The sequence below is a fragment of the Podarcis muralis genome, chromosome 12, assembly GCF_964188315.1.
Source record: "Podarcis muralis chromosome 12, rPodMur119.hap1.1, whole genome shotgun sequence".
Classification (NCBI taxonomy): domain Eukaryota; kingdom Metazoa; phylum Chordata; class Lepidosauria; order Squamata; family Lacertidae; genus Podarcis; species Podarcis muralis.
In genome coordinates this window covers 37581679-37601199 of record NC_135666.1, presented here as the reverse complement: position 1 = coordinate 37601199, position 19521 = coordinate 37581679, and the positions used below count along the sequence as shown (strand labels likewise).

General features: G+C 44.1%; 1 long non-coding RNA gene across 1 annotated transcript; it reads left to right on the top strand.

The window, feature by feature from the left end:
* Positions 1-15861: 15861 nt before the first annotated feature.
* On the top strand, positions 15862-18245 carry LOC114607407 (uncharacterized). Its single transcript, XR_013394827.1, has 2 exons — positions 15862-16378; positions 17357-18245. It is a non-coding gene; the product is annotated as an uncharacterized LOC114607407 (long non-coding RNA).
* Positions 18246-19521: the final 1276 nt, after the last annotated feature.

The window sequence follows — 19521 nt, the reverse complement described above, 5'->3', positions numbered from 1 at the left end:
GAAATCTGGGTATCCGCTTCTGTTTATATGCAGTATATGCAGTAAATAAATGTACACACAAACTCATTTCAAACGGCTCAAGTGCATTGTTGTAGTTAGTTTAATCTCACTGAATAATTTTACCCCGACTGGCTAAAATCTAGGTACTGTATTTTGGATTAGCAACCATCTGAACAGTTGGGAAGTCTATCAATCACTATAAAAGCAATCTATCCAAACTCTGGCACTTTTAAATGCAATGGGTAGTGCAATTCTGTGGGTGCCTAGAACCACTGCATTCACCCCTAGGAATCTATCTGTAAGACTGCAATTTAAAAGCAGCGCGACAAACAATTTTTTTGGCTTTGGCTGGTTCCGACTTCCTCATTTAAAAAAAAGGGGGGGAGCAGCAACCTGTCCTGTCTTTTAAATAAAAGAAATTACTCGAGTTCCTCCTTAAAATTGAGCATCAACATTGTAATTCTCCAGTGTTTCGAATGGATGCCTAAATAAGGCAGAGGGGGAAAGCTGGACCTCGTGTGCCTTTCACGTAATTGTTTGCACCGTCTGCCAGCTTTTACTGCAAAGTCGTAAGTATCTTCCCAGATGCATTTGGTAGTAACAGGTATTAATATACACTGAAATCGCGATGAAGCAAATCTGAACAATGGAAGGGTTAATTCGACCTGGGCGGAGTATGTAAAACCAGATTCTTTTGGCTGTGGTTATAAATCACTGCTAAGACGTTTTCCTTACTTCATTTTGAAAGTGTCTCCAAATTATGGGGTCATGTAGAACAGAACAGGTTATTTCCTCTTTCCGTCCTTCCGTCCTTCCTTCTTTACATCTCTTGCAAACCTTTATATTCTGCCTTATGTATCTTCCGACCTGCCTACATATATGTCTGAAATAGATGCAAAGACTGAAGGACCGATAGACCCACCTACACCAAACCAAGAGGTTGCGCGCACGTACCGTAATCTATAAACAAAACAAACGTCCCGAAAGTATGTTAAGTCCCTGTCATATTTATTAACAAAGTATGTTAAGTCACTGTCATATTTATTATATTAGAATGTTAGCCCCCAAAAATCTAATCCCAATAACCATTTCCCATGCGGTAAAATACGCGGTGGACGTAATTTACCAAGCTGGAGTCTTTAGTAAAAGACATCTCGTTCATTCCATGTTTGGTGGAAGCCATGCGAATAACCTCCATAAATTTCCCAGCGCTCTTTCTGCGATTTTGTACACGCACATTTTCATTGCAATTCACATGACGTCTGTACTGAATCATATAGGAAAGGAGAAGGGTGTCTGCATTAGTGAAAATGGTGCATAATTTTCAGAGTTGCTGCTGCTGATCGGGGGACAAGCACAAGGCAAATATTAACTGTATATCATTCCAAGTCTTCATTGTCTAGAATAGATCTCTAACCAACTAACAGGTCTAAAAAGGAGTTCAGCCGGAGTGCTTGGATTTAATTCAGCTCCAGTGAAGCCAGTGGAATTAATTGGTCTGGTTTATATTTGGTTTAAGGTTCGTTGGCGGGCATAATTAATTTACCGGTGTGTATCTATCTGTTCGAGTTCTCAATTGGTCCATATTTGGACAACTTCTTGATTCTGAAGGCGATTTGATCCGATGTCAGTAATTAGTTTATTTCAACTGATAAATTAAAGCAAACCAGATTCAAGCCAATGGTTCCTGGGTCAGTCGGTTAATAGGTGCAGGCTGCACGTCGAGCACAGAGCCCTTCAAATGGAGTTGTGCAGATCTCAGCTTTTAATCAAAAGAAATCAAGGGGATTTCCTCCCGCAGTCCTTCTTCTGCTAGATAAAACAGCCCCCATTTCCTAACACTATGGACGTGCTTTAGCAGAGACAGCCTTCCCCGTCGAGGTTTCTGATGGAAGGAAATAACAACATCGTTAATGCAGACGGTGGTTGCTGGCGAGGGCGTGGCGCAGGGCATCTGAGGTCAAATCTCTACCAGCTCGATTTGACCCAAGAGATAAGCATCGCTTGTTGAAGGCAGCAGGGAGAGCTTCGCCTTTGATTGGGATGGATGGTCCTGGGCTCGGCCCAGTTCCGCCAGACTAGTGTAGAGGGCTTTGAAAGCCCCAAGGGCCGTATCATAAGGTGGCTCTGGGGTGGAAACGGGCAATGTGTCATTAAAGGAAAGAAAGAGCTTTAAAAAAAGAGAGATAATGGTCAGGGTGTCCAGACTGCAGCTTAGTCGGTCTCTTTCATGTCCCATCCTCTGTTCCTGCACCAGTTCCATTGGGGCACCAGGAATCCCATCCTAAATACATACTGCTTGGAAAAGCAAATCCCATAGAGGACTTGCTCTTAAGTAAACAGTGATCCCAGTTCTATCCTAAGAAACAAAAGAAGGAGCTTAAACTGGACCTTGATGCTAAGCAGCACGTTCCTCTTTCCACATACAGTACTATTTTTAGGAGCCATAATCTTCATGGAAGGTTTAGGGGGATACCAATGGCTTTCTTGTCCCAATTATTTATGATATGCTGCCATCAATGGATCATACTATTGTCCTGGGCATTGTTAGGGATTGCTGGAACTGGTCTATATTCCAAGTTGCATGGATTTTGCACAAAGGGATGATACAGATTATAATACACATATACTTCACTGCGTAAGTCTAATCAGTGGATGGCTTTGAAGTGTAAATGATACGAAATAGTATCTCTTGTACTTGATTTGCGGTGGCCAAGCCCTCATGCTGATGTTTTAGTCCTGGGGCTATGTGCCTCTGGGAACTTGCCTTTCTAAATTTGTATCCTCCTCTTCCACCCAAAAAAGCCCAGGGTGACAAAACCCAGAGGATTGTTTCCAGAGCTAGCCATACTCAGAGGAGACCCATTGAAATGAATGAACGTGACTAACTTGAATCCATTAATTTCAGTGGGTCTAATCTGAGTAGACCTTAGCTGGATACAGTTCAGAAGTATTAAGTATGTACTTAAATATGTATATAATGTATGATTTTCTTGGCTGGCAAGCTTCAGTTGCATTGTCTAATAAAGGAATAGAGAACTTGGACCCAAATCCCTTCAACCGCAGCTACCATGGCTATTGGCCAAGGATGATGAGAGTTACAGTTCAATAGCATCAGGTGGTGTTGTGGGTGGCGCTGTGGGTTAAACCACAGAGCCTAGGGCTTGCTGGTCAGAAGGTCGGCGGTTTGAATCCCCGCGACGGGGTGAGCTCCTGTTGCTCGGTCCCTGCTCCTGCCAACCTAGCAGTTCGAAAGCATGTCAAAGTGCAAGTAGATAAATAGGTACCACTCCAGTGGGAAGGTAAACGGCATTTCCATGCGCTGCTCTGGTTCGCCAGAAGCGGCTTAGTCATGCTAGCCGCATGACCCGAAAGCTGTATGCCGGCTCCCTCGGCCAATAAAGCGAGATGAGCGCCACAATCCCAGAGTCGCCCGTGACTGGACCTAATGGCCAGGGGTCCCTTTACCTTTACCTTTTAGCATCAGAAAGGCCACATGTTCCCCATCCATGCACTAGCCAATGCAATTAAAGTAAAGCCAAGGATACAAAACGAATCATCTGTAGTGCTAATAAATATATGAAGGCTGTGCAGTCAGTGTCCCAAGAGTCTTCAGCCTTCCCCCAAACTGATACTCTCCAAATGGGAGGCTAATGGGAGTTGAAGTCCTAAACATCTGGAGGGAACCAAATTGGAGAAGGCTGGTGAAATTCACTAAATTGGTGAAAGCTAACTTCGAGGCACAGCCCAGAAAAGGAATCACCCCTTGATTGAAAAACTGGGCCATAAGAAGAAGTCCAACAATTGTTCTAACAGAAACGCCTCACTAATCTTTTCCTGGAAAGATCAAGAAAGGGAGATTTCAGTGAAGGGTGATATGCCATAATGAAGCTCAATTTTTCAAAGAGCAGCAGAAAGGAACATAAGGATGTCTGTTTGTATGTATGTCTGCTCTTTTACATCTGCCTAGCCAAGACACTTACCCATTCACAAAAAAAAACACCATGTCAGGTGAGAATGGTAGATTACTTTGTGTAAATAGACTCCTTCAGTACATTAAACCAAGAGTCCATCTTGTTTTCTTCAGTGACCAACAAGAAACACAATACAGAAAGGGCAAAAGTATGGCAATAAGGGATTGTTCCATCTCAACTCTATTCAATCACAGAGGAAACACTTTAGTGGAAGATCTTCTGCCCTATCAAAAGTTTTCATGATCTATTTTGGCTCATAATGTAGGGAAATGTGGGAGGTCATATGGATCAATGAGACAGAGTATACAGTTCTAGTACCTTCACCTCAAAAAGGATATTAAAAAGGCAACCAGAATGATCAAGAGGATGGAGGAAGTCCCCAAAAAGGAAAGGATTCCACATTTGAGACTTTGTAGCTTAGGGACGCGGGTGGCGCTGTGGGTTAAACCACAGAGCCTAGGACTTGCTGATCAGAAGGTCGGCGGTTCGAATCCCCACGACGGGGTGAGCTCCCGTTGCTCGGTCCCTGCTCCTGCCAACAGTTTGAAAGCACGTCAAAGTGCAAGTAGATAAATAGGTACCACTCCAGCGGGAAGGTAAACGGCGTTTCCGTGCGCTGCTCTGATACTCTGAAGCAGCTTAGTCATGCTGGCCACATGACCCAGAAGCTGTATGCGGCTCCCTCGGCCAATAAAGCGAGATGAGCACCGCAACTCCAGAGTCGGTCATGACTGGACCTAATGGTCAGGGGTCCCTTTACCTTTTAACTTAGGAAAAGTAAGAGGTGACATGACAAAAAAATTTAAAATTATGCATGGAATGAAGAAAGTGGATAGAGAAAAGTTTCCTTCCTCTTTCATAACACTATAACTCATGAACAACCAATGAAGCTGAATGTGGAGAGATCCGGGACAGATAAAATAAAGTACTTCTTCATGCAGCACATAGTTCAGTTACAGAACTAACTCCGACAGGTGGCAGTAATGGCCACCAAGTTGGATGGCTTTAAAAGAGGGTTGGACAGATTCACAGAGGAGAAGGCTATCAGTGGTTACTAGCCATGATGGCTATGGTCTGCCTCCATAGAGGCAGTAAAGGTATAAACCACAAAAAGGGAGAGTGCAGTTGTCCTTGGTCCTGCTTGCAGCTTTCCCATAGTCATCTGGTTGGCTGCTGAGAGAACAGGATAATGGACTAACTAGAAGGGACACTGAGTCAAGCCAGCAGACTCTTCTATATTATTACAATTCACCTGGTCAAGCACCTTTTTTCACAGTGACCAACCAGATGCCTCTGAAAAGCCAACAAAGAGGGAATGAACACAATAGGGTCTCCTGTTCTTCCGCCCTAGAAACATTTCAGAAACACATTGCCTGTGAACCTGAAATTTGCACAAAATCACCACCACTTCTTGTGACCATGAATTACATAATTCAGGAGTTGGATGGCTTCAGGCCTGCAGCGTGTTCAAAATGTTACCACACTACAGATTTGTATCAAAGAATATGATACTGACAGTTTTATTTTTGATGTTTTAAAAAGTAATTCCTCGCATAGAATTAGCCTTCTTCACAGCTGCAACACAGAGTCAATGTTTTCCATTGAGCTACCCAGCATGACCCCAATATATTCCTGGTTACAGTCACCACCAGCTGATAAAATTGTAGAGTTAGAAGGGAGCTTGAGGGTAATGTGGTCCAGCCCCCTGCAATGCAGGGATCTCAGCTAAGGAGCATCTATAACAGATGACCAAAAATATACAGTTGTCCCTCCCTGAAGCAAAGAGTGTGACACACTGTTCTCAGCCACCTCAGTCGGTAGTAATAAATCTCTTGTCCTCGTCAGCAAGATCCCCTACTCCATTGTTGCTCTCAATTCTCCTTTGGAGAGCCAGTGTGGTGTAGTGGTTAAGAGCGATAGACTTGTAATCTAGGGAACTGGGTTTGCGTCTCCGCTCCTCCACATGCAGCTGCTGGGTGACCTTGGGCCAGTCACACTTCTTTGAAGTCTCTCAGCCCCACTCACCTCACAGAGTGTTCGTTGTGGGGGAGGAAGGGAAAGGAGAATGTTACCGCTTTGAGACTCCTTTGGGTAGTGATAAAGCGGGATATCAAATCCAAACTCTTCTTCTTTCCCACCCCAACTCCATTCTAGAGCCCCATTTGCACTATATTGTTCAAAGCTGTATCATAACACCTTAAGCACTCATGGCCTCCCACAAAAGAGTCCCAGAAGCTGTAGCCTGCCCAGGGTGCTGAGAGTTGTTAGGAACCCCCCTATTCTCACAGAACTACTCTTCTCATCAATGTATACATAAGATTAGGATCCTGCTCCCCACACAGGGTGCATAACTTTACACTTATATTGCACAAGATTTCCCATGTTGTTTCCATTCATGTTGTTTGGAGAGCATATCAGAACTCTTCACTATTTGCTTGGGTATTCAGCACTGTGAATAATCTTGATGTCATTTGGTTACATCATGCCCATTCCTAACTAGGGGTCATTTCTGAATACGCTGAATGTACATATCCTGATACAGATCCTTGGGTGAACCCACATCCTATCTCCCGTTCTGTAAGAACTGCTAATTTTTTCTCTGTTTCTGGTCCCCCCCCCCAGGTGCTAATCCATAAACAAGTACAGTGGTACCTCGGGTTAAGTACTTAATTTGTTTCGGAGGTCCGTTCTTAACCTGAAACTGTTCTTAACCTGAAGCACCACTTTAGCTAATGGGGCCTCCTGCTGCTGCCGTGCCGCCGGAGCCCAATTTCTGTTCTTATCCTGAAGCAATGTTCTTAACCTGAAGCACTAGTGGAGTGTGTAACCTGAAGCGTATGTAACCTGAAGTGTATGTAACCTGAGGTACCACTGTACTAATCCATAAGGGGACTGATCATCTTGTCCCATGATTGCTAAGTTTATTCAGGAGCCTTTGGAAATGAATTGTCAGGCTTCAGGGAATCTCACCCCTCCCACAGTGACAGCCAAGAAGCAGATAAACAAGAAGAGTTCTTACCAAGTAGTTTATTCAATATTCACAGAGAGAGAGAAATGAATGCTGTCTTTCTTAGATAATGGCGTTGCTCCAAGTAAAGTCCCACCCCCTCAATCTCTCCTTCTATGTCATCCCTGTGCCAGCTGATCTGTGCTTTCTGCCTCTGAGCTTTCTGTTCTACTACTCTCAATGCACGCCTGGTCCTGGGAGGGGGCGGTCAGGAATGCTTTCTAGAGGCACTGAGTCTGTTAGCTGTCTCTCGCCTGGTGCTTCTTCTTCCTGCTGCCTTCCCAATATTTCTCAGCATCTCCCCTCTGCAGCCTTTGAACTATGACCTTCTGCAAACCACTAATCTAAATCTATACTGTTCTCCTCTTCTCGGGAAGGTTCAGGAAGGGAGGGGTGGTGGTCCCCACCATTCCTCCTCAGTCCAGTCCCTGATAGGAATTTTGTTAAAACCTTTTCAGAAGTCCAAATACATGCCTAGTTGCAAGACTTCATGTCTCTAGCCATCTCAAAGCTGAACCTTCTAAAGTTGAAGCAAAATCTTCCACATATTTCTTTTATGAAGGTCAATCATCAGTAATGTAGCTCTGAAAACTATATCTGTAATGACAGATGGTTTTAATGTTGCACTGTACCCAAATATTAGGCTCAAGTTAGGTTGAAGTATACACTTACCTGAGAGTAAGAAAATTGTGCTGCCATACCCTTCAACATTTCTGAAATGAAAATAGGGACATCCTATTATTATTATTATTATTATTATTATTATTATTATTATTATACCCCACCCATCTGACTGGGTTGCCACAGCCACTCTGGGCAGCTTCCCACATATACAAAAACATAATAAAACTTTTTTTAAAAAAAAATTCTCTATACAGTATAGTTACTTATCTCCTTGGCTCAGGGGGTCGCATAACTCCATACCCTCCCACATTTCTTCAATGAAAATAGGGATGTCCTAAGAAAAAGTGGGACATTTCAGGATCAAATCAGAAACCAGGATGGCTTCTGTAAATCTGGTACTGTCCCTGGAAAATAGGGATACTTGGAGGCTTGTTTAGTCTAGAAAAAGGTCTCCTGTGCATAAATGATGATAGGCCTCAGGTCAGTTGGGCATTTAATAGCATTAAAATTGTAATATATTTCATGAAGATCTACCAATTTATCCCATTTTAACCAGGTTATAGCATCCCCTTCTCTCCCTCCCAACAGCTGTATCAAATTACTACAACCACCACCACTCCAAGGTAGGGACCCCTTGATCAGTGACTAAAACAATATAATTTGAATCACTGGAAATTCATCTCTGTTGACGATGAGACTGAGAGGATAATAGTTCATTCGGCTTTTCATGATCAGAGCAAAATGAGGCACAGATTGGTAAGAGGCCAGAGGAGTAATTATTGCACTACACTCAGTTGAAGGTAAAGGTAAAGGGACCACTGACCATTAGGTCCAGTCATGGACAACTCTGTGGTTGCGGCACTCATCTCGCTTTATTGGCCAAGGGAGCCAGTGTACAGCTTCCGGGTCATGTGGTCAGCATGGCTAAGCTGCTTCTGGCGAACCAGAGCAGCACACGGAAACACCGTTTACCTTCCCACCACAGCAGTACCTATTTATCTATTTGCACTTTGATGTGCTTTCGAACTGCTAGGTTGGCTGGAGCTGGGACAGAGCAATGGGAGCTCACCCTGTCGCAGGGATCTGAACTGCCAACCTCCTGATCGGCAAGTCCTAGGCTCAGTTGTTTAACCCACAGAGCGTCCCAACACTAAGTTGAACTGCCCCTATAAAGGTGTTTTGAAATCCTATCCCTATTAGCATACTGTATTATGATTACCAGGTTTGAATATCCATCTCTAGCTGCTACTTTCCCCCCGCAAGCTATTTAAAGAAAAGGGAAAATCCACAGGTTGAATTATGAAGTGTCATTCTTTTGGTTTGTTCTTTAAGCATGCATTTCCACTGTGAATGTTGTGAAATACTGAGAGTGTCATATATGGTTGCCTTTACTGAAAATCAAAATCCTCTTGCAAAATAAAGAGAAAGTGTATCTAACTCTCTATGGAAACCTTAAAAATATTTCAGATGAAGTTTTAAAACTTTATCAAAAAGAATTTTATATTTTGTTAAGAGTTCAAGGAGGTGCTCAGAATCAAGCTGTGTATTGTACACATTTTAACTCAAGGGCCTTTGAAGAAAGACTGGAGGAAACTGGAAAAGATTTGCATCTCAGTTAAAAGGAATACAGGGGCAGCTAGAAAAGAGCCCCAGATTTAATTCAGTCCAAGATCAGAAATATCCCCACATACTGGCAGGATTCATGAGCTGGGCTCACAAGACAGAGTTTTGTTTTGAATCCCACAAACATGAAGCAATGGTTTAAAAAAGTGAGCATGTGCAGAGCGATTCACCAATGAAAACCCACAGTCTACTTTCCCAAACCTGGGATTATGGACAGGGCTTTGGGGAGAGTGAGCATGACCCACAGGGAGCAGAAATTGCATCCCTCCTATTTCAAATAAATGAAACACCAGATAAATGATATAGAGCAATTTGCAGTGCATAGTCACACCTTAGCACTTCAGTTAAGTCTGGATGGTCTTTGGAAACTGACCATTAGTTTGCTAAGGTGAGAAAACAATCCTTTTACTTTAATTACTTGGAGAGAGGGGAGAGAGAGAGCTGTTGTCACTATTCCATTTTGTATACAAATTAGGGCATTTATTCCATTCCTTTATTTTGGATGGAGACCTGCTGCATGCAAGGAATTTTTGGAATCAGTTTGTTGCAGTATTTCCCTAGATTCGGCAGACAGATTGAGAGCAAAGTATTTGCAGAGATAAACTAGAGCTCCACTTGCATTCATAAAATGGATTCAGCCAAGGCTCATTCTTTTCCTTGTTATTTGACACACCAAAGAGTAGCTCTTCTCCAGAACAACAGGAATAAACATTCTAATAAACTGTGGAGCTCAGTCAAGCATTGCTACAAATATAGTGTGGTTTTTCAGAAAATGTAAATAACATTTTAAAAGACAAACAAGCAAAGAAGAAAATCTTTCTCTGTGGGAAGTCCAGCAACTCTAATGGCATTTACTCAGGGGAAACTTAAATAAGAAAAGATGCACCCTGGCATTTTAAATGGCACACTCCTGCATTCCGTGGTGCCTTACAATGACAACATGTATCACAGAAGTAGCATGTGAGGGCCTGAAAATCACTTTCTAATATCACATGGATATTGTCTATGTTGGCCAAAAACAGTCATTTCCAAGCTTCCTACCATCTGTCAAGGAACATTTTCAGTCTTAATCCATCAATCAAGGATGCTCTGCACTCCTCTGTAACTTCAGTACATTGCAGACAATTCTGGGGCACATCCCAAGTATGGTGACCAGAACAGTAAGGTGTTCGGAAAACAAGTTCCATATGCAATGGTTGAAGGAGCTGAGTATATTCGCCTTGGAGAAGAGAAGATCATGGAAGACATAATAGCAGTTTTCCCATATCTAAAATTAAAGCCACAATAAAAGGGAAAGGACATCAGAGTTGGTGCTATAAAACTCTTCATCAACCATCAGAAGATATTTGAGTGGTCCACCATCAGTCAGTATTGTGTGTGTGAGATTAATAATAATAATAATAATAATAATAATAATAATAATAATAATAATTTATTACTTAAACCCTGCCCATCTGGCTGGGTTTCCCCAGCCACTCTGGGCGGCTCCAGCCACTCTGAGCCACTCTTGACTGAAGCTGGTTTTCTGCTGACATTTATACTCCTTTCTTATTATCGACTCCCTGCCTTCCCACAGCCAAGATGAAAGTGAGGAATGAGATTTCTGAATGGTGGGGCCCTGGGTGCAAAAACATGGCACAAGCCAAGGAATGGCTGGCTGGTAGTGTCACTGGGCAAAGAGATCTTAGCACTTTGAATTGTGCCTGGAATTTGTGCTTGGGAACCAGTGGGATTATTTTAAGACTGGTGAAGTATGTTCTGTTTGTCAGATTCCAATCAGAAATCTAGGCACCATCATTTTAATCAAGTGATACTTCTCAGCTGTCTTCAAAGGCAGCTCCATGTACTATACACTGCATTAATCCAAATAGTATATTACGAACACGTGGATAACTGTGGCCATGACACATCTGTCCAGCACTCAGCCAATCCTACTCCAAAAATATAGCTACAGCAAAGAAGTCCCTGCCCCCCATGTATCTCTGGGCAGAAAAAAGTTATGACTGGTGTTTGAATTGTACAGGGACAACCTCTTCTCCAGCCCCTGCAGGAAAGGCTCCTACTCCAGCTGTTGTTATGAGGAGTGACCAACAGTCTCAGCACTGGCGTGACTTGAAGGGCAGTCTGAGCATGCTCAGAGCTATTTTCTTGAAAGCTACACCTCAAAGTACATTTTTTGTAGCTAGCCAGGAGAAGGGATTTGGTTACAAGTTTGAGCAGCTTGGGGTTTTTTTTTAGTTGATTGTTAAGAGAGAGCAATGGTGACCCAGGTGAGTATCTTACTATAATATTTATGTTTTACTTAATAATTCACATTCAGTTTTGAGAAGAATTTGGAGGGGAAATGGTGGCTTTTGTGTGCATTGCAACTTTCAACACTTAGGTTTTATTGGAACTGTAAGGTTAGTGTAAGGTTAGGGACATGGGTGGCGCTGTGGGTTAAACCACAGAGCCTAGGACTTGCCGATCAGAAGGTCAGCGATTCGAATCCCTGCGATGGGGTGAGCTCCCATTGCTCGGTCCCTGCTCCTGCCAACCTAGCAGTTTGAAAGCATGTCAAAGTGCAAGTAGATAAATAGGTACCACTCCAGTGGGAAGGTAAACGGTGTTTCCGTGCGCTGCTCTGGTTCGCCAGAAGCGGCTTAGTCATACTGGCCACATGTCTGCAGACAAACGCCGGCTCTCTCAGCCCATAGAGCGAGATGAGCGCCGCAACCCCAGAGTCGGTCACAACTGGACCTAATGGCCAGGAGTCCCTTTACCTTTACCTTTTAAGGTTAGTGTATGCTTCTAGATTTGAGAGAAGTATGGCTGTCAAGCATTCCTCAAGACTCCAGCTACAAAAGCAGAGGTTGATGAAGAGGCCAGAGACCACCTAGAGTTGTGAATCCTGGAAGACCCATTCTCTGCACTGCAGGTCTTTTTCCTCCTGGCCTTGGAGGGCAGGGCCCTGACTGACTCCAGCTACAAAAGCTGAGGCTGCTGAACAGAATATTGGGCTAGGGTATTGTCTGGAGGGGTTGTTGTTGTGTGTGTACTGTTATTGATATTATTTTTTGTGTATTTATTTTAGATCTTAAGAATAATGTGGAAATTATTTGATTTGGTTATGTATTTTTATATGGTATTGTTTGTAACTACTTTTGTTATGTTGTAATTATGTGTGTTTTCATGTTGTAAGCCGCCTTGAGCATAGCTTGAACTATGGAAAGGCGGCATACAAATAAAATTACTTATCATGTATGTATGTAGGTTTAAAAATTGTTGTGTGTGCTTGTTTGGCTACTGTGAAAAGAAGATGTTGTATTAGATGGGCCTTTGACCTGCTTCTACAGTGGTGGTTATACTATTTATACAAAGGTTGAGTGATGTGGGATCACCTTACTCAATACAAGTAGAGGTTCCTCATTTGATGACACAGGTGCACTCAGAGCATGCTTAAGTGATTTTTTTCCAAGTCTCATAGTTCCTAATCATCAGTGGCGTAGCGTGGGTTGTCAGCACCCGGGGCAAGGCAAGTAATTTGCGCCCCCTAACCCGTGTATTTGCGCCCCCTAACCCGTGGATTTGCCCTAACCCCAGATGTTGTGCCCGGTGCGGCTGGCCCCCCCTGCACCCCCCACGCTACGCTACTGCTAATCATGACTCCTCTTATAGGAGCCAACTCCTAGGAGCTGTGAGGGCTTTGGCCCCCACAATAAAATATTTATGGGGTTTGGGCCCCCACAAAATTGATAGGCATTGCCATTCAAATGGTGTGTGTACGCCATTCCATGTAATTGTTTGTGTGGGGTGGGGCTTACCTGCCCCCCCCCAATTTTATTCAAGTTGGTACCCCTGACTCCTCTGCTCAAGTCTGTCTGTGAGCAGAGGCTGTGATTTGCGGTGAGGAGTCAGTGGTGCTAATACATAATCTCTGAATCACACTTTGGGGAGAATAATCCTTGAAGACACCAGGGATTGAACCTTGTGTGGGATGTAATCCATTGGGAGCAGTCAAGTACAACATTCCTTGTAATGCTAGAGAAGACATGCGAGGGAATGTTTGGTTCAGCCAGTCGAAACTTCCTATTCCTCCTGGCTGGAGCATCCTTCCTTTTGCATGTGATAGAAGGTGGGTGTGACCTAACCTGTGCAGGTAACAGAAGGACGAGTCACGCAGCACACCTCTCTCTTTTTCACTTCCTTCGTTGTTTGAGCAGCTTTTAGCTAGGACGGCTCTGCTAGCTCTCAGCTAGCAGAAGCACCGGGATTATCCCCCCCATATGGGGTAGATCCACATGTACGTATATATTTGTAACTAAGTCTGCCTTCAGGGATCCAACTGTGAACTGATGTAAGTAAACTTCTTTTATTGACTTTGAATAAGGCTGCGGCATCTTTATTCTTTTAAGAGGGATACAAGGGAACTTACCAGAATGTACAATTCAATCTGAAGACAGACTGAATCATATAATAGTGAGAGGCTTACACAAGCCTGCAACCAGCTATCTGCTGTGCATGTAAAAGGGGAATGTAAACTCTGCTAAGTAAAGGAACTTGCTAGCACAAGTTAGGAAGGATATTAATAAACAATATACCTCTCCTGCCACCCTGAACATTCCCACACCTTGGACCCGGTGCAAATAATGCAGATGCCCTAATCCTGAGCTGTGGTGAGCTCGCTCATTGGTTTCATGTAGAGGTCAAACAGAGGTCAAACAAGACGAAACAGAGTCCCATGACATACCAAAGCCATACTAGTAAGGGCAGAGCAATAGTTGCCCTGCGCCATCTTCCAGAAATGGTCATGCAAATAGGCTGGAATTACTCAAGTACATTGTCCCCAGTCCCCACCACAGACAACTAGAGCAAATTATACCAGTGGCTTGGGTTTGGGTAACCTGGAGAATGGAGTCCAAGCATCACTTTCATCACAGACTTCTTGTTGATCTAGATCATCGGTAAAACTGAAATAAATGAGATGCCTCTTGGAAAGGGAAATATATATTTTAAATTCTCTTAACCCCCCCCCCCCAGTGAACTTGATTTGCAATAAACTTGAAACAAATGGAAGGCAAGACTTGTTCACGCCATGCGTAATTAACTTGTGGGGTTCAATGTGTGCAGTGTTGGGTTTGAATTTTTGGGGATGCAGGTTCAAATCTTGCTTCAGCCACAGAGCTCACACTGGGTGACCGGGGGCCAATAGCTATCTCAGCAACCTAGGCTACTTCAGCCCTGGAAGAAGTTTGGGCTAAAAATGAATTTTGTAATAATGAAGTATACCAATGGCTCTGCCTACTGGTTTTTATAAAGGGATTAAACAAATATAGTATGACCCCACCTCTTGTATTCTCTTTGCAAAGCCCTTTGCAAATTTGGTATTGCAATGATGGGCGGGAAATCAGGGGTGCTGTCAGGCAGTGGTTCAGGGGAGCCAAGCCCTGGATCTTGTGTGATGGGCTCTCCTATCCCTCCTTTTCAAAAACAACTTTGTTTAGTGGGTGGCTGGGTGCTGATGAGACCCACACCCACCCCCATAATTTCCCAGATGCAGATTTTACATGTAAAGTAACATATGCAAGCGGTATGCAAGTTTGTGTCATAGGTCTGTGCCACAATCCTTTGAGTACTTAGCAACACCTCTGCTGCAGATAGCCCATCCAAAGGTACTTTAGTATCAAATGTGAGGATGCTCATCATTGCCACTACATGCATGGGGAATCCAGGTGAGCTGGCTTGTCTACAGCGCTTAATTTGAGCGAAGTTCAACTCTGGAGCCACTTCAGTGCCTCATTCCAGAACACGTGGACTGGATTTACAGTGGTACCTCAGGTTACAGACTCCGCTAACCCAAAAATAGTACCTCGGGTTAAGAACTTTGCTTCAGGATGAGAACAGAAATCTGGCTCCAGCGGCGCGGCAGCAGCAGGAGGCCCTATTAGCTAAAGTGATGCTTCAGGTTTAGAACAGTTTCAGGTTAAGTACGGACCTCCGGAACGAATTAAGTACTTAACCCGAGGTACCACTGTAGTTGGGGGCAAGTTTCTTATCAGCGCGCTGATCATTTGCAGAAGAAAGTGCCTCTGCACATGTGCAAAGTCATCTAGCTCCATCACTCCTGAGTCACCACAACCACCACCCCCTCTATAACTGTGGGTTTGGGCCCCCAAACTTTGGGGAGCCCCTGACACCTCTCCTTTCAGAAATTAAGTGCAGTTCATCCAGAGCGTGTTACGGACACCAGCAGCCCTTTCCACTAAACTGAATTTTTTGGCTACTCGGGCCGCCCGTGGAAAATCAGAACACTTCTGCACGACCTCATTCTCTTTAGGCGGGCACTTCTCGTCCTTCGGTTTGGTGGGTTGTGTGCAAGAGTCTGTCATCGCCGGAAAGGTAGGGTAGAGTTGCTCTTCATGGTCATCGACCACCGACAAAAATAAAGTACTGTAAAATAAAATGCCTGTTTCACGTGGATGGCCGGATATCAGAAGGAAAGTAGACTCAAGCTTTCTTGTCTTAAGGAGGGCGCCTGGAGGGAATGGAAACGGGGTGGATGAGTTTTTTTTTAATTATTATTATTAATAATAATAATAATAATAATAGTGGTGATGATGCTAAATATAGCGCATGGGCAGTATGGGTGCGGCCCCTCCCATCAGTCCCCCTCCCCACCATTTCCATCTGTGTAAATTCCAGATCTCCTCCTCCGCCTCCTCTCATTTATCACAAAGGCTCGTCCAAACTGCTGTCTTCTTGCGCCCCCCACTGCTGACGAGCCGCAGAGATCAAAAGGAGCCACACAGCCCATTTCTCTCTTCCCTTTCCTTCCCTCTCTCCCTCCCGGCACTGAGGGCTCCGTTTGGCGGCCAGGCTTTGCTTTTGTGCGCGCGTTTGCTGCCTCTCCCCGGAGCGACTTCTCTTTCCCCTGCAAAAGAAACCTCCTGCAACTTTGCCAAGGAGGAGAGGAGAGGAAAGGACGACGGCGCAAAGATATTCCGAGTCCTTCCTGGACTGCAGAGCTTGGCAACGGAGCCTTTCCAGGTGGGGACCGATTCCTGGACGACCCCCGCGAGCGAAATTTGGGCTAGTCTAACGGGTCCGATTGCCAAGCAAAGTCTGAAACGGCTTGAAATTTCCACGCTTAGCCCATTTCTTTGGAGGAAAGGTGAGAAACTGGTTTTTTTGTTTCTGTTTCTTGGGGGGGGGTGGGGGGGTGTTTAAAAAGTAACAGGAAAATAATAATGGTGAAGATCTAGGGCAGGAACCCGTTTGCCCCCACCCAAGATATTTGTTGAACTCCAACACCCAAGTATGGGCAAGGGTCAAGGGTCATGGGAGCTGCCGTCCACCTGTCTGGAGGGCCACAAGTTCGCCATCCCTGACTTAGAGAGGTGACTTCAGCAATGGGCGATATGTGCTTCTTTAATATTTCAGGCACTCGGCTTTGTTCTCACTAACCTGCAGGAAGGTCAGATTTTCAGGAACCGAATTAATGCAGACTCTGCTGGTCCTTTGTTTTTAAGAGTATCTGAGCCCTTGCACTCAATCATTACCTATCATCATCATCATCATCATCATCATATCTGTACTATGGCATGGGAGAAGTATTCTGTGTAAATCCAAAACTTGTCGCAACACGGTCAAGGGACCAAAGTCTGATGTCAGCAAAATTATACACAGCCAGTCAGAGAGCATAGAAGGGATCCCTTAAGACTGATTCATCACTATTTGACTCCCCTCGATCAGCTTGCATTGCTCACCATTGCAGTGGTAAAAAGAGGGGTTTTTCTCCAGCTATTGTGGTTATATTCTATTTCCACTGTCCGAACCAGTATGCCTCTTAATATCAGTTGCTGGGCTTCACAAACCGGGAGAGTATTGCTCCGCTCAGGACCTGATTTGGGGCATCTTGCTGGCCACTGTAAGAACAGGATGCTGACTAGATGACTCTGTGGCCTGATCCAGCCGGACTCTTCTTACATCGCTGCCCTTTTAATGAAGGATTATTGGCAAAGGGGAATTCTGACTCGCTTTAGCGACTGTGAAGCCCCAGTCCCCAGTCCCACAAAGCATTAAGGTATGTGGTGTAAGATGCTGATCTATCTATCCCAATGTTATTTTCCTGTCTAATCCTGTTCTTCAGTCCTACCCACAAACCAGTAAGGCCGAAGCACTGGACTTCATCCTTTAGACTTCAACCTGAGTCTTCTGGGCGGCGTACGGTGGACACGGAACCTTCAGCGATTCACAGGTCGCGCAGCCTGGAGACCCCATGAGCGCTTTTGGGCCAGTCTGTCTGCCTTTCTCTGTCTCTGCCTCAGTTTGTCTTCTCTGAAATGGGAATGTTAATCGTCTAGGATTGCCGGATTGCCTCGAGAGTAAGATGCAAACTGCGAGGCGCGTTGTACGGCCTGCGCAAAACAAAACCTAGCGAAACGCTCGGCCAAAGCTCAACGCTTGAGGAACTATGAAGTCAATCCCACTGCTTTCAGTGAGGTTTCCTGGCTAGCAGGCGTGTTTAGGGTTGTAGCAGAATCCCAGTGGCAGAATTAAAAGAACTGTTGCATTGAAGCCAATGGGACTTAAAGGACGTAACTTGGCCTGGGCTTTCGCGCCCAGTTTAATTTCGGGCTCATCTGACTGAGAGATGGACGGTTGACGTCAGATATCAGTAACAAAGAGCCCGGCGGCCCCTGAAAGACCAGCACATTTTGGATGGCATTTGCTAGTCTCTCAGGTGCCGCGGGACCCTTCTTTTGTTTTGCTGCAACCGACTAACATGGCTACCCGCCCTGAAGCAGAAATATATCCAACACACTTCCGCATATTTGAATGGACGTGCTGTAACGGCATGGTAATAAAATCTGCTTTTCCATTCATTTTAAACTGTTTATTTGAAAGGTGTTTTTTTATTACGCGCGTGCGTGCGTGTTTGCTCGTTCAAAGCCCCGAGTCCAATTTTAATCATTCCTTTATTGTTTTACTGTTGGTAATTAGGGTAATTTATTAAAGCAAACAAACTTCGAAACTAATTGCATCTGGCTTTTCCCTCTTGCATAAGTGTATATCCGAACCTCGCTCCTTTCTACTTTTCTAGGTGGCTTCTGTGGGGTGTGTGAAGAACTCTGAAGGAAATGAATAGCCCCAGCCTGGAATAAAATCCCTCCCCTTAAAAAAAAACCAAAAAAACCCAGGACACCACGATTATACTACAGTAGGACGATAGAAAGGCATTTTCCTGGTTGCAGTTGGTGGAACAAGAAATATCTACCAATACCAAAGGTGGGTGGGGAGTCACACTGATATTTAATGTCCACCTTTTTCTTGAATGGGAAAGCTTTTAATGTTTGATGGACTACTGTATTTGAATATTTTGTTGGAAGCCGCCCAGAGTGGCTGGGGAAACCCAGCCAGATGGGCGGGGTATAAATAATAATTTATTATTATTATTATTGTTACTATCTCCCCACGCCAAAAAAATGTTAGGGGAAATCCTACTTGTTTGAATGAGGTTTTTTATAATCGCAAGTTTCCTGAAGTTGCTTTTGCTTCCCAAATAAAAGAATCGGGGAGAATTCTGAGACAGAATTAACCAAGTTTAAATCGTTTCACCGATCACCTTGCATAAATGAACCAATGGATGCCTCCGGTCGCCCACCTGGATTCGAATAATAATAATACTGAGCTTTGTTCAACCAGTTGTTGTTTTGAAAATGTCTTCCCCCCAAAAATTAGACAAGGCTCGATCAGGGTCCACGATCCCATCAGAAAACCGATTCAAAACCAGGAAGGTGATCGGAGAAGTCAATATAGTTATACTCGATAAATGAAACGGAGTCACGAGGAATCCTCATTCTTGCAACAGAGTTTCCTTCAAACCCCTGAGGAATCCCTTGTAATTTCATACACAGAGAAGGACGCAGGTCGCCATCCTAGAATAATTCTGTACTATAGTTTACCATCCTATAAAACAAGTCACCGTCTTTTTATATAGAGAAGGCCTTCCTATCTTAACAAAATAGTGTTTAGTTTGTTTAAAATCGTGCATTTGTAGCCAGGACAAATACCTTCTTGAAAAACTCTGTTTATTGAAATGCCATCAATGGAAGGAAGAAACAGAATATTGCGTTGAAATCTGGAAAAGACAAGAACTACCGTCCACCAAGCATTTACTCAGGTATTATCTCAGTTACGTCAATAGAACGAGGGCCGAAGTATTGCAGGTTTCAGTCCAAAATATTCAATCCCCATTTGATTGCTTCGCGTTATCATGCTGTCGACGATTGCGGGGAGGGGAGGCTGAAAAAC